Here is a 15,944-nt window from a genome sequence, read left to right on the forward strand (position 1 = left end):
TCCCTGCACAGAGAGACCTCAGCCCCACAGAACATCCAGGACGTAGCCGCTGCTTACAGGCGAGACCAAGGGAGCTGGGCAGCTTCACAGGATTCCACATTTGAAACCCAAGCCACTGCCCTCAGCATTCAAAGACAAGCCAGATATCCAATTCTGCCTGCTCAAGAGCTTTGCTTTGACCCAGTTTTCCTGCCCTGTTGTTCTCGGGCTAGCGGTCCAACACCAGCCCTAAGGCTGTAAGGCATGCCCAGCCCCAGAAATGCGGGGATTAGCCTCACTGAGAGGAAAATCAAGCGGTACAGGAGTACACGGTCAAAGTCAGCCAACGTGAGAAATAAGATAATAATACATAGTGTATGTACACATATTGACTTCATGCTAAAATTTTCACATTTCCATGCAGTCACACATAGGGCCGGATGTCACATGGGGGTCAGTATTTCTCAATCTAGGGGTTGCAAACACAGTTTTTCAACAAATACAATCAAACAAAAATAGCAGGGGGTGTCATAGACAGTTAAGGGTGGCTGTTGTGAGCAAAACTTTTAGTGGCATGTGTGTATCTGTGTGCTCTGTGTATGTGTGTGCGTATGTGTGTGCGTGTGTTTGTGTGTGTGCTGCCTCACAATATAAAACGCATGTGGGTCACTGTCAATGCCTGAAGCCAGCCAGGCATGAGACACCCACACAGCCAGGCTTCCTGACAGTCAGGAAGCTTTTGTATTGTCATAAAAAATGTTTTAGCAATATGGTCCATGCACTGAAACCTCTCTGATGACGCTGAATTCCACGTGCATCTCCGTTCAAACAGGGGCAAGAAGGGCTATTACAGGAGTCATCTCATTTAATAGTCCTACAGTCCCCCAACAACCACTGAGGGACAACCCCAGTAAGGAAGGGGGTAGGCCCCACTGAGGCCACGCACAAGGTGGCAGGCACAGAAGGACTTCCAGGCTCCCCCAGGAACTGGAGCCTTGAAGAGGATGCTGCGGTCACCCCGCCCTGCACGCCCACCTGCAGCTGCGCTGTGTCTGGGAGAGGCAAGCAAGGGGCCAGCTGGCTTCACTGCCTGCGTGCCCGTTAGGAGCGGAGCAAGCTGCAAAACACTCACCTGTTCTGGGAACAAAGCACACATGACCAGTCTAGGAAAAGTGTGCAAGGCTCTCAAGACTCCGATGCATATGGGGTGCATGTGCGCTGTATGTGCTGTGGCACGTGCAGCATATGACTGTGTGGTGTTACGTGTGGGGTTTGATGTGTGGTGTGTGTGGTGTGCATGTGTACAGTGTGTGTTGTGTGTGTTTTTGTGTGTGTGTGTGGCATGGTATGTGTATGTACCACGTGGTGGGTGTACGTAGTGTGTGTGGTGTGTATGGAGTAGGTGTGTGGGGTGGGGAGGTACGTGTATGGTGTGTGTATACATGGGGGGTATGTGTGTAATATTTGGTATGGGGTGTTCATGCTGTGATGTGTGGTGTATGTATGCAGTGTATATGTAGTGTGTGTGTGGTGTGGTGTGTGTAGGTAGTGTAGTGTGAGTGTGTGGTACGTGATGTGGTGTATGGATGGATGTGTTGTATGTTTTGTGTGTGTGGTGTGGCAGGTATGTGTGAAGTGTGTGGTATGGGGGGTATGTGGTATGGTGTGTGGATGTATTGTGTGGTGGGTGTGTGTGTAATGTGTGTATACTGGGTATGTGTGGTGTGGGGGGTATGTGTGTAGTGTGTGGAATGGGGTGTGTGGTGTGATATGTATGTGTGTGTTGTTTGGTGTGTGTGTACTGGGTGTGTGGTGGGGGGACATATGTGTAGTATGTTGTGTGTGTATGTGTGTGTGTTCTAGAGCTACATTTTTCAACCTTTTCCTTTGTATTTCTCTTTGTGATTTCCATAACAAGTATTGTTGCAGAAAATCAGAAAAATGCAGACAAGCACCAAGGAGAAAACAGAAGGCACATCATCAACTAAACATCTGAGTCGCATTTTGGACAGTCTAGTGTTTTCTAGGCAGTTACAAGTCCTTGCCGTGCCATGTTGGTTCACGAACTGTTCTTAGCACATGATGTATTATGCTGACTTTTCATCCCATTAGGCATATTTTACCCTCGATTTTTAAAGAGTGACCAGTGTGACTATGGCACCTCCTGCCTATTTCACTGTCAGTAGCTGCCCAGGTTATATCTGGATTTTCTATTTAAAAACACTGAGAAATACCCTTTTCAATAAATGCTTCTTAACATTCATGATTCTTTAAATAAACTAAATGTCTAGTTCATTCAGACTCCAATGGCCAAAGGGTACATGCGCCTTTAAAGTCTTTAAAACACTAACTAGGCCGGGCACAGTGGCTCACGTCTGTATTCCTAGCACTTTGGGAGGCCAAGACGGGTGGATCACCTGAGGTCGGGAGTTCGAGACCAGCCTGACCAACATGGAGAAACCCTGTCTGTACTAAAAATACAAAATTAGCCGGGCATGGCGGCGCATGCCTGTAGTCCCAGCTACTCGGGAGGCTGAGGCAGGAGAATCACTTGAACCTGGGAGGGAGAGGTTGCAGTAAGCTGAGATCACGCCATTGCACTCCAGCCTGGGCAACAACAGCGAAACTCCGTCTCCAAACAACAAAAAAAAAAACCACTAACCAACTGCCACCTCCTGGTGCTTGCATTAGATGCTGGACCTCAGTACAGAGCACCGAATCACAACTCCTGGCTTCACCACTTCTTGGCTGAGCAGCTTCAAGAATAACATTCTTATTCTCTCTGTTCTCACCTATAAACGAGAGGGAAGAACTGACCCAGTCTTACAGGACCGTGGTCAGAATTCCATGAGACGGACAGAAAGCGTTTGGCATATCATTTATAACAAGGTCACCATGAACATCATCTAGCATTCTTGTCCCATAACTTCTTCCCCTTGTCTCCAATCTTTGTCTTTCCAATTCATCACTCTGAAATGCCAGAGTTACTCCTGAGACACAGATCTGATCGCTTTATTTACTGCTCAAATACCTGCACAATTATGCTGAGTGAAAGAAGCCAGACTCAAAGGCTACAAACTGTATAATTCCTTCTATATGAAATTCTGGAAAAGCCTAGAGGGATGGAAAACAGGTCAGTGGTTGCTAGGTCTGGGGAAAGGAAACTGACTACAAAGGGGCACAAGAGAGAATTTTTGGAGTTATGAAAATTTTCCATACCTTGATTTAGTGATGGTTATATTTACCGAAACCACATGCATTAACCAAAACTCACAGAATGGTACATTTAACAGGAAAGATTTCACTGTATATAAAATTATAGCTCAATAAATCACACAAATAACCAGAACTGACTCAAACAGAAACAGAAAATCTTCATAGTCCTATGTTAAGGAATTGAACTCATAATTAAAATCTTCTCCATAAAGAAAACCCCAGATAGGCTGGGCACAGTAGCTCACACCTGCAAGCTCAGCACTTTGGAAGGCCAAAGCAGGAAGATGGCTTGAGGTCAGGAGTTCGAGGCCAGCCTGGGAATCACAGTGAGACCCTGTCTCTGCCGAAACTCAGAAAAATTAGCCGGGCATAGTGGTGCATGCTTGTAGTCCCAGCTAATCTGGAGGTTGAGGCAGGAGGGTTGTTTGAGCCCAGGAAGTCCAGGCTGCAGTGAGCTATGATTGAGCTATGATTGTACCACTGCACTCCAGCCTGGACAACATAGTAAGACTTGTCTCCAGAAAGAGAAGGGGAGGGGAGGGGAGGGGACAGGCCAAGCCCAATCCTACAAAGACTATTCAAAAATAGTAAGAAGAACCACTTCCCAAATCACTGTGTGGGGCAAACTTTACTTTGATACCAAAACCAAAGATAGTACCAGAAAAGAAAATGATATCCCTCGTGATATAGCCACAAATATCCTTAATAAAAGTGCGCAAATCAAATCCAGCAATATATAAAAAGGATACATCATGACCAAGTGGGATTTGTGCCACAAATGCAAGAATAATTTAACATTCAAAAGTTAACCACTGTAATTCACCATATTTACAAACAACAAATGAAAAACCACATGATCATCTCAACAGATACAGAAAAAGTATATGTGGAAATTCAACACCTACTCATGATAAAAGCGCTCAACAAATTAAAAAACTTCCACCGCCTGGTAAAAGGCACTTCATATCTCTACCTAACATCATATTTAACAACAACAACAAAAAAAAAAACTTGAAATTCTCCCTTCCTAAGATTGGGAACAGGCAAGAATGTCCACTTTTACCACTTATAGTAATCATTGTGCTGAAGGTCCTAGAAGTGAAAGAAAAGAAGAAAAAGAAGTAAAAGGCATTCTAACTGGAAAGAAAGAAACTTGTCTTTATTCATAATCATCAGAATTATCTATATGAAAGATCTTGAGGGACTACGAAAAACGCTACTTAAATAGCTACTTAGCAAAGTTCACAGGATAAACAAAAAATATAAAAAAAATCAATTGTGTTTCTATATATCGCAATTAACAACTGGAAAATAAAATTTTTAAAATCCATGTATAATAATACGAAATACCTATGAGTAAATCTGATAAAACATGTGCAAGACCTGTACACTCAAAACTATAAAACACAGCTAAAAGAAATTAAGGAAGATGAAAATAGAGGGAGATTCCATGCTCACTGGTCAAGAGACCAAATACTGTTAGAATGTTTTTTCCCAAATTGATCTAAGGAGTTAATAAAATTCTAGCCAAAATCCAAGCAGGTTTGCTGTAGAAACTGACAAACTGATCTTAAGTATATAAGAAAATGCAAGGGATCTAGAATCGACACTACAATTCTGAAAATGAAGTAAAATTGTCACACTACCTGACTTCAGGAGTTACTACAGAGACAGTGTGGTACTGGGACTAATGAGGAACAAGCATAATGGAACAGAACAGAATCCAGAAACAAAGGCACACAGATATGGCCAATTACTTTACAAACATGGTACCAACATAATTCACTGGAGAAAGAATAGGCTTGTTGTTGTTTTTTATTTTAAAACAAATAGTGTGAGAACAATTGGATGTCCACATGTAAAACAAGGAACCTCACTCCTTAGCTCTTTCCATTAAAAATTAACCCTAAATGAATCATAGATCTTTGGTGTTTTTGTTTGTGTGTTTGTGTGTGTGTGTGTGTGTGTGTGTGTGTGTGTGTGTGTTTGAGATGGAGTCTCACTCTGTCGCCCAGGCTGGAGTGCAGTGGCGCGATCTTGGCTCACTGCAAGCTCCGCCTCCCGGGTTTATGCCATTCTCCTGCCTCAGCCTCCCGAGTAGCTGGGACTACAGGCACCCACCACCACACCTGGCTAATTTTTCGTGTTTTTTTGTATTTTTAGTAGAGATGGGGTTTCAGCGTGTTAGCCAGGACGGTCTCAATCTCCTGACTTCGTGATCCACCCGCCTCGGCCTCCCAAAGTGCTAGGATTACAGGCGTGAGCCACCGCGCCTGGCCAGGTCTTTTTTTTTTTTTTTTTTTTTGAGAATAGTCTCGCTCTGTCACTCAGGCTGGAGTGCGGTGGCATGATCTCGGCTCACTGCAAATTCCGCCTCCCAGGTTCAAGTAATTCTACTGCCTCAGGCTCCCGAGTAGCTGGGATTACAGATGTGCGTCACAACACCGGCTAATTTTTGTATTTTTTAGTAGAGACGGGGTTTCACCATGTTGGCCAGGCTGGTCTCAAACTCCTGACCTCAGGTGATCCACTCGCCTCGGCCTCCCAAGGTGTTGGGATTACAGGCGTGAGCCACCACACCCAACAGAAATGGATCTCAGATCTAAACATAAAAGTTACAATTACCATATTTTTGGAAGAGAACATAGAAAATCTTTATCACTATGGGTTAGACAAAGATTTCTTAAATAGGGCACAAAAAGCACAAACCATTAAAACAACTTAAAACCAAAAAGTCTGCCCATTGAAAGATATAACTAATAAAAAGGCAAACCATAGATTGAGAGAAAATATTTGCAATACAAGTATCTGACAAAGGCTTTGAGTCGAGAATATGTAAAGAACACTTACAACTCACATACAAGAAGACAACCAATTAAAAAGTGATCAAAGGATCTGAACAGACACTTCACAAAAGAATATACACAAATAGCTAATAAGCACATGAAAAGATGCTCAACTAAAACTGCACGGATACAGCACTACCACATTTCCACTAGAATAGCTACAATTAAAAAGACTGACAACAGCAAGTGTTGGCACGGATGTAAACCAACTGCAACCCTCATACGTTAGCAGTGGGAACGTAAAATGATACAACCACTTTGGAAAGCAGTTTGCCAGATTTTCAATCAAGTTAAACATCTACTTACCATGAAACCCTGTAATTCCACCTATGGGTAATTACGCAGGAGAAATAAAAACATATGTCCACGCTAAGATTTGCCCACGAATGCTCACAGCATTTCTTATATCATTTTTTATTGTGGTAAAATACTCGTAAGATAAAATTTACCATTGTAAAGCGTATAATCCAGTGGCATTTAGTACATTCGCAATGTTACATAACCATCACCACTATCTAGTTCTATTGGGGTTCAAAAGGAACCCCAATGCATATTAAGTGTCCACTTCCTATTTCCCCACCTCCCAGCCCCTGGCAATCGCTAATGTGTTTTCCGTCTGGAAAGATCTGCCCATTCTGAACATTTCATATCAATGGAATAATACAATATGCAGCTATTAATCTGTGCCTGGCTACCTTCAATTAGAATAATGTTTTTGAGGTTAATTCACATTGTAGCAGTACCAGTGCTTCATTCCTTTTTATGGCTGAATCACGGGCCATGTATGAATATACCACATTTAGCTTACCCATTCATCCACTGCTGGACATTCGGGTTTCCGTCCTTTGGTTACTGGAATAGTGCCACTATGAACAGCCACATATAAGTTTTTGTGTGAGTCCCTGCTTTTAGTTCCTTTAGGTACACACCTAGGAGCAGGAGTGCTAGGTCATATGGTAATTCTGTATTTAACTTTTTGAGGAATCTCCAAACTTTTTTCCAAAACAGCTACGCCATTTTACATTTTTATCCGGAGTGTATGAGGGTTGTAATTTCTCCATAACTTCACCTACGCTTGTTATTTCCCTCCCCACTTTTTTTTTTTTTTTAATTAAATCTAGTAGGGTGCGAGGTAGTATCTCACTGTGGCTTTGATTCACATTTCCCTAACAACTAATGATGTTAAGCACCTTCTCACATGTTTATTGGCCGTTTGTATATATCACCTGTGCTGACACATTTACCCATGTTTTAACTGGCTGTCTTTGTTGTTGAGCTGTAGCTCGCAGCACTTTGATTCACAATAATCCAGAAGAGGAAACAATTCAAATGTCCACCAACTATTCAGCAATAAAAAGATATGAAGTGCTGGTATGCACAGCAACATGTAAGAATCTCAAAAACATTATGCAGAGTGGGCCGGGCGCGGTGGCTCAAGCCTGTAATCCCAGCACTTTGGGAGGCCGAGACGGGCGGATCACGAGGTCAGGAGATCGAGACCATCCTGGCTAACACGGTGAAACCCCATCTCTACTAAAAAATACAAAAAACTAGCCGGGCGAAGTGGCGGGCGCCTGTGGTCCCAGCTACTCGGGAGGCTGAGGCAGGAGAATGGTGTAAACCCGGGAGGCGGAGCTTGCAGTGAGCTGAGATCCGGCCACTGCACTCCAGCCTGGGCGACAGAGCCAGACTCAGTCTCAAAAAAAAAAAAAAAAACATTATGCAGAGTGAAAGGAGCTAGACACAAAGAGTATGCAGATGGTCCCCCATTTACAATGGTTTCATTTATGATTTTTCGACTTTACAATGGTGTGAAAGACATTCGAATCCAGTAGAAATGGTACTGCGAGTATCCACACAACCATTCCGCTTTTCACTGTCAGTGCAGCATTCAATAGATTATATTCAACACTTTATTATAAAAAAGGCTTTGTGTTAGATGACTCTACCCAACCGTAGGCTAATAGAAGTGCTCTGTGCACACTGAAGGTGGGCTAGCCTAAGGTACGCTGTTGGGTGGGTCAGGTGTATCAAACACATTTTTGACTTAGGATATCTTCAACTTAATGATGGGTTTATGATTAGGATGTAATCCCATCACAAGTCTAGGAACAACTGTCAAATATATGCTCCCACTTTGAAAGTACTGAAGAAATAAATCCAATCTATAATAATCTAATCTATGCAGATCTGTAATTGCTGGGAAGAGGGGACTGAGTGAAAAGAGGCAACAGGGGAATTTAGGGGGATTCTTAGGGCCATATAGTCTCTGTGGCAACTACTCACCTCTGCTGCAATAGCAAAAAAGCAGCCACAGACGATTCTGAAATAAATTGGCTCAGCGCCCTTGACCTGCAGGCCTAAGCTTACCAAATCCTGGTCTATATCCTGATTACGGTGTCAGTCACATTGCCAAATTCATGTGTCAAAACTCAGTTAACTGTGTATTTGAAGTGAATGTGTTTTGTCATAATTCATGTTAACAAAACTGAGTAAGACAACATTGCCTCTAGTGGGACTCCATGTGGAAAGCACCCCGAGTCTAAGGTGCATCCAACCTGGGAACCACTACTTTCTCCCCCAGGCCTGTCCCACCCACTCCCAAGTGCAGGCCTTCGTCTTAGGGCAGCAGTTCAAAAGCCTCTGGGGAGCCTGTTAAAACAGACGGCTGAAGCTGGCCACTGTGGCTCACGCCTGTAATCCCAGCACTTTGGGAGGCCGAGGAGGGTGGATCACCTGAGCTCAGGAGATGGAGCCATCCTGGCCAACATGGTGAAACGCCGTCTCTACTAAAATACAAAAAATTAGCCGGGGGTGGTGGTGTGTGCCTGTAGTCCCAGCTACTCAGTAGGCTGAGGCAGGGGAATGGCTTGAACCCAGGAGGCAGAGGTTGCAGTGAGCTGAGATCACACCATTGCACTCTAGCCTGGTGACAGAGCAAGACTCTGTCTCAAAAAACAAAAACAAAAAAAACACAGATGGCCGGTCCCACCCCACAGTTCCAGATGCAAGGGAGACTCTGCACTTCCCAGGGGTGCAGTGCTGCTGGTGCAGGGACCACTCTCAGAGAAGCACTCTCCCATTCCTCCAGCGCTCAGTCCACGTGGAACTGAGAGTCCGTGTTGCGGGCAAAATGCAGGCCATCCCTGCCGGGCCTGGAGACAATGCCAGCACTCACTAAGGTGATGAGGAAAATGCTCACAGTCCACCAGTGACGGGACAGCCCCATGCATCTGTGGGCCCCGGGCCAAGAGGAGGCCCGACACACACCAAGAGTCAATAGCAGCTCGTGGAGACCCTCCACCGACGGGGCAGCCCCAGACAGCCTCTGTCCCTCCTGCCCACCTCACGGCTTCCTCCTGCTCTGCTCCATCCTTCCCTTCAGGATGCAAACCTTCCAAGCGGGCCTCCCTCAGCCCTATCTGCCCATGATCCCTCTCTACTTCCCCACTTCCCTTCACAGCAGCAAAATTCTTGAAAAAGCTAAGGGCCCTGCTGTCCCAAATTCCCCTCCTTCCTTCTCTCAAGAAACTCATCCCATACTTCAGCCCATCATCCCAGACCATGTGGATAAACCCCAGGTTGTCCTTGGTTCTCACCTTCATGGCCTCCACTGTCACCCTCCCTCTCTCGCAAGCTGCATGTGGCCTCTAGGACGCCCTCGGACCCCTCTGGTTTTCCCCTACCTTGCTGGCCACACCTTCTTGGTTTCTTGTCCCAGGCTCAGTCCTTGGACCTCTTCTCCATCTACCTTGACTCCCCAGTGGTCTCATCCAAACTCCCTTTCAAAATGTCATCTCTATAGCTATAATATATTGCCAAGATTAGGGTCCCGGTTCAGAGCACTCCCCCAAACTCCAGACCCCTTCCTCCACCTTCCTCCTCCCCACCTCCACTGGGACACTTCAGTAGGGCTCCCGCCTGTACTTTCTTGAGAGCCACATCATCCCTCTGAATCCTCACAACTGCTCCCCTGCAGACCCGAGCCTCAGAGAGATGGCAACTCTACCCTTCCAACACCCCATCCAAGACTCCTGGGCCATCCTGGACCCCTCTCTTGCTGCAACAGTCCTCATGGGATCCATCACAGTCCTATTGGCTCCGTCTTCGCAGAACACCTGGAATCAGCCTGCCTCCCACCTGAGGAGGCCGCCCAAGCTCCTGCAAGGCCTGCCCCGCACTGCCCTCCTGCCATTGCTCATGTGTGCCTAAGTGTCCCCTCACCACTCCTCACCTCCCCTACATCTAGGGCTCAGCAGGGCACAGGGGCCACCTGATTTTAAATCACAACCACCCTCTCAATAAACCACTGGCCCCTCAAGCGGCTGGACCTGGAACTATCTATCTCCCCTCTCGTTAGCCTCCCATCTCCCTCCACTTGACCATATCCCCCGGCACCCCCAGCCATCACTGACATTCAATACATGTTTTCTGGGGAAGCAGTGAAACTTCATCACAAGGACAAGTGCAAGAGTTGGGAGGGCCCTGAAAGGTAAGCAGTTCCTTCACGTCGAGAACCCAAGACACAGGAGCGTCACCCACCAGGGCCCAAAGGTGCCAGCACTGTGACCCGCCCAGATGGCTCAGCTCCTTGTGGGCCCTCAGAAGGAGGGGGCTATACAGGATAAGAGTGATCCAGATGGGGGAAAAGAATGTGCATCCACCCACTGGGTGGTTCTGTGCAGGCGTGAAGGCAGGCGGCTCCTGGCAGCACGACAATGAATGTGTGCCAAGACCCTCAGCCCTCAAAGATGGCCCAGGGCTCAGAGCCCCACCACAGCCCTGCTGCAGCACCCGGCTGTGCCCTCACAGCACATGGGACACACCAGTCAGGAGCAACAACAAACAAAAGCTCCCAAACTCACAGTGAGAACCAAGTGGGCCAACTGCAGGCCTAACGGGAAACTTTCTGTCCTTCCACACAAAATCAAAACACACATACAAATCAGAGGGCCCAGCAAACACCCAAATTCTACATCAAGGCAAATTAGGTTCTGGCTGCTCAAGCAACTCTAATTTCTTGCAACAGATCAGGAAAACACAAAAACTGTTACAATTCTAAGCAACTTCTACTTTTTACTTTGTAGACTTCCATGCAGCATCACCACTTACATTTCTGCTATAGCTTTAGGTTACTTAACATATTCTCTACTAAATGGAAAGAGAAAACAAAGGCACCACGTAAAATGCTGGAACAAGCCCCAGGTCCAGGTTAGCCAGCCGGCAATGGGGACCCCCCTGGCACAGGCTCCAGACCAGACTTGGCCTTCATTTCTGTACTGAGTGTAAGGATGACCCTTCTGTGGCTGGACTGTACTATGATTTAATTGTCAGGGTCTTCATCTTGTCTCCCCCAATGCTGATAGTAGCGTATTGATTTCTACCTTTCATAGCCCACAAAGCACATATTCAGAGGGTCAATAACTATTGATTCATTGATTGCCTCATGGAAGCCAATGTATCTGTTATTAAGATGTGTAGAAACATGAACTTCCACTAATTAACTTCTATTTAAAATGCCGGAGGAAAGTATATGACCTAATGAAGACCACTTTTTAAAAATTCATTTTGTAATTATAAAAATAATTCTTTGTAACAGAAACAAACCACACATAAGTACAAAAAGAAGACAAAGTACAGGTTCCCTCTTCCTCTTCCCTCTCCTCCCCCAACACACACTCACTCACATTCACACACGCTCCACCCTTTGCTAACTGTGAAGTGCTGCTTCCACTCGGGGCTGTGTCCCTAGAGCCTGGGGCAGTGCCTGGCACCAGGCCACACACACCCCATAATGATCTGCTGAATGCCAGGTGTGTGTCCTTCCAGATGGGCTTCCGTGCTGAGTGCCTGCACTTGTGCATGGAGAGGGTACATTCTCTATACTCTACACTAAGGAGTGACGTTTCTACTTAATATATTGGCACATCTTTTAAAGTAAACCTTTGAATGATGCCATCATGAAGTAAAGAATCCAATGGCATGTTTTACAGGGAGGAATTGGAGATCTCCGATTATTATTAACTTTTTATGATGGAGAAATTTCAAAGTGCACGGAAGTAGCCAGAGCAGAACAAAGAACCCAGGCACTCTCATCCAGACCCCAACTGTCCACTCAGACCATCTCGCCCTCCTCATCCCCTCTGCTTCCCCACCTCACACTGATCTCAGGCAGATCCCAAACACCATTTCATCTATGAACACCCAGTATCTATCGCTAAAGGATGAAGATTATTCTAACATAACCACAATGCAGTGATTAAGGAATTCCTTAAAATCATCATTCACTCCACAAACGTCCATGAGACACATCGATAGCCTAATTTTCGAAGGAGTGATTCTTGGATCAAATGCCGATCCAAGTGACAGCTCTGGATCAGGCTTTGATCGAAGCCAGAAATCCTGGGATGCCACTTAGACGTGACCCAGGGCAGGGATGCAGTCATTGCTTTCATGGGCAGCATCTGAAACTTCTGGACCAAATAACAGGACCCTGCCTACCCCCCACTGAGGCTTGCACAGGTGCTGTGGGAAGGTGGCTGTGAGGTTCTGCACCCTCAGACTGTTGTTGATGCCCCAGGGGTAGCAGCAAGGCAGTGGAAAGCTGGGGCCCCTGCTGCGACACCCCCAGGTAAAGGCAAATTCGCTCAGGGAGGGTCACAGAAGCTGGAAAGTGAGCCACAAGCAGCAAAGCAATTTGCTTATCCTAAGGATCACCTTAATTAGCGTACCGAAAACACCACCCGGCTTCCAGGGAAGGCCCTGGCACACCCTCTCCACCTGACTGAATCAGCAGCTATCTCCTCCTAATAAATCTCTGCTTTCCCATGTCATCTCCCAACAGCAAAGTCCCCAGCAAACCTCTCCCTGTCGTGTGCAGGGGAGCCTGCTCCTCCCTTGCTCTACAAGCTCAGCTCTTGAGTGACACCCTGAGACGTCCAGGACAGCCCCGGACCCTGAATGGCAATAGTGATAGGGATGGGGATGCAATGGGCAGGGCTGAGGAGCTGCACCTGCCAAGCCCAGGGCGGACCCTGGCCCAGGGAAGAGAGGACCCATCCCAGGTGCCTCTGCCACCTCCCTTCTCACCTTCCAGTTTTCTTCCTGGAATCGTCCAAGTTCAAAGAAGAAATAACTGCCCTGGTTGGGAACAGCAGGCAGCAGCCTTTCTCTCATCAACTAAGCTCAATAGTCAGCCCATGGCACGTTTATTCCTATATTTCCACATGGCAAGTTTCACCCCCATGGGTCCTAGCTCCAACCCCGGAGCTCTGGCTCCAGGGGATCAGGAGGAGAATCTGCAACCAACCTCCTGGACCCACCCATCCCTCTCTCCCCACCAGAAATGGAACCAAGAGAGGCAGAAGCCTGAACAGGCTCAATCCAGAAGCATAGAAGATAGAGAAAATCATTGATCTTTGCAATGCATTATTGATTTTGCTGTTGTGCTGGCAGCCGCGGATGTTCCCTCCCTCCTCAGTCAAAGCCAGCCATTAGCGCGCACTCCCAAGCTTTGGCCTGGACGCACCCGCTTGGTGTGGGGAAAGTGGCTCTAGATAACACCTGCCTCCAGTGGTCCGCATGGAAAGGACTGTCCACAAGTGGATGATGTCACCAAGGACATCTCCCTGGCCCCAGACCCACTGGACAGCTAGTGCAACATGGTCGCTGGTCTTGCACTCCAAACGCTGAGTGCCCAGGACCCCTGGCTCTCAGAGAGGGTCTGTGCAAGGCTGCATTTTCAGCAGACTCTGGGTGTGCTTGTCAGGAGCTGGGCCCCCTCCCATGGAGTGCCTCCCTTGTGCTGTGCTGCAAAACCCTGGGCTAGCATGGCAGCTGGGGCTCGGCTTCCCCACGGTGGCCTTTGCCTGTCTGCACTCTGACATACAGCCACTGAGCTCCTCTGTCTACCAACTCCTGAGCAGCCCACCCTCCTGGGACCCCAGGGCTGCTCCTGGCACCAGTGATGTGTTTTTATTTCTTTGTTTGAGTTGCTGAGTGTACCATGTACACTTTTCTCAGTCTGAAGGTCTGGCCTTCTGGGGGGGCAGTCTTTGCCCACAGAAACAGGCCAGCGCATCCCTCATCCTCCCACCCCAGCCTCCCTGGAGGGTATGCTGAGCCCGCCTGCTTTCTTCTTCTGGCTGACGACTACCAAGACATGATATACACAGACACCAACTGTCAAAACGACAATCAGGGCATTATCATCTCTACCAGAATCCTGCCCCTGCACTGGCCAGAGCTGCCTGTTTCTGGGACACAGTAAACATTACCAAATAACCTCGCCTGGGCAGCCAGCAGGCAGGCCCCAGGCCTAGGACACGTATGAGGTGACAGGCCACTGGTGTCACTTCACCCCCAGGAAAGGAAACTTCCGTTCAGTGGCGCCTGGTGGATTTGAAAAGACTCAGAGCAGCAGGGTGAGATGCTTGGCCCCAGGCCCCACGTCCAGCTTGGCCTTCGGGGGCCTGGCCACCCACGAGCCTGGGATGTGCTCAACACAGAGTGAGGTTTTCCAAACAAAAGCAAAGCAACTTCATGTGGCAAACGTTCCGGAAAGCAGGACACAGCCCTCAATACCAGGCCTCTTTTGACGCAAACTGCCCACCTACAGACTCCCATTCACCCACGCCCGCACCTATCCCCCAAAATACGAAGCCAGATAAATAAAGAGGACAACCACGAGCTCAATTCTCCTTTACATGTTTTTACTGGCATAACCCCAGTAGAGCCAGCCCCTTGCAGCTCACCAGGCGGCTGCAACAGGTGCAGCCCAAGCTAAGGCTTGTGGTTCTCCTGGGTTGTTCTACAATAATGCAGCCAAAACCCTAAAGGAAACCGAGGCCTGCAGCTGCAGCACTCACTGCCAAGGCGGCGACCTGACCACTGCGGCCCAACCTGCCCCACCTGTCTGAGTGCGCGGCGCCGGGTCCAGTGCACAGGGGCCGCGGCCTCCGCAACCAAAATAGAAGCCCGCGGGGGCCCGGCCGGAGCCCGGGCTGGCCGGAGCGAGGCCTGACCTAGCGGGGCCAGACCGGGCGGGCCGGGGCGCGACCGGGCCTGGCCGAGCGCGCCGCCCCCTCCCTGGCCGGGGTCTGCAGCGCGCCCCCGCTCCCCCGCGCCCAGGGGAGCCACCTGCGCGCAGGGACTGGGGAGCCAACCGGGAAGGGGAGAAGGCCGGGAAGGGATCGCAGAGGGGTTCAGGAGGTCGGAGGGGTTCAGGGAGGGGTCCGGGTAGGTGTCTCCGGGAGGCGTCCCGGGAGGGGCCCCGGGGGGATCCAGGAAGGAGTCCAGGGGTCCGGGGGATTTTAGAAGGGGGCTCCTGCAGGGGTTCGAGGAGGGCCCCGAGGGTCCGGGGAGGAGCCTAGAGGTGTGGAGCAGGGGCTCCGCGGAGGGTCCAGGCCGCCCCCAGCGCACCTGCCCAGCCTCGCGCGCCCTCCCTCCCGCGCCAGCCCAGCCGCTTACCTGGAGCGCGCCTCCTGCTCTCGGCGGCTCCCAGCCGGGCGAGTTCGGGCGCCAGGAATGGCGGCGGCGGCGGCGGCGGGAGGCGGCCGGGCCAGGGAAGGGGCGGCGGGGAGGCCCGGCGGCGGCGACTGTGATGCTGCGGCGCGCGAGGGCGCGGAGGCCGGCGCGGGGACGGAGGGCGCGGGGCGGGCGCGCAGGCCCCTCCTCCGCTCCCCCTCCCTTCCCGCCTCCTCCCCTTTCCCTTCCCCTCCCCCTTCTTCTCTTCCCTCCCCTGGCCCCGCCCCTTTCTTCCTCCTCCCTCCTCCTCGCCCCTGTTCACCTCCCTCCTTCCCCTCCCCCAACCTCTCTTTTCCTCTCTTCTCTTTTTCCTCGTCTTTCTTCACCTTCGTAACACTCTTCCACCTCTCTCCCCTTCTTCCCACTTTTGCTTCCCAC

General features: G+C 49.0%; 1 protein-coding gene across 23 annotated transcripts in view; it reads right to left on the reverse strand.

Moving 5' to 3' along the window:
- Positions 1-15,682, reverse strand: part of SEMA4D (semaphorin 4D) — a 135,318-nt gene extending 119,636 nt beyond the window's left edge. For all 23 annotated transcript variants that reach the window (XR_012424852.1, XR_012424849.1, XR_012424856.1 and 20 more), the window contains exon 1: positions 15,510-15,682. The gene's annotated coding sequence lies outside the window, so the exon portion shown is untranslated. The remainder of the gene's footprint in view (positions 1-15,509) is intronic.
- Between the last annotated feature and the right edge of the window lie 262 nt (positions 15,683-15,944).

Source organism: Macaca fascicularis, chromosome 15 (genome assembly GCF_037993035.2).
Source record: "Macaca fascicularis isolate 582-1 chromosome 15, T2T-MFA8v1.1".
NCBI lineage: Eukaryota > Metazoa > Chordata > Mammalia > Primates > Cercopithecidae > Macaca > Macaca fascicularis.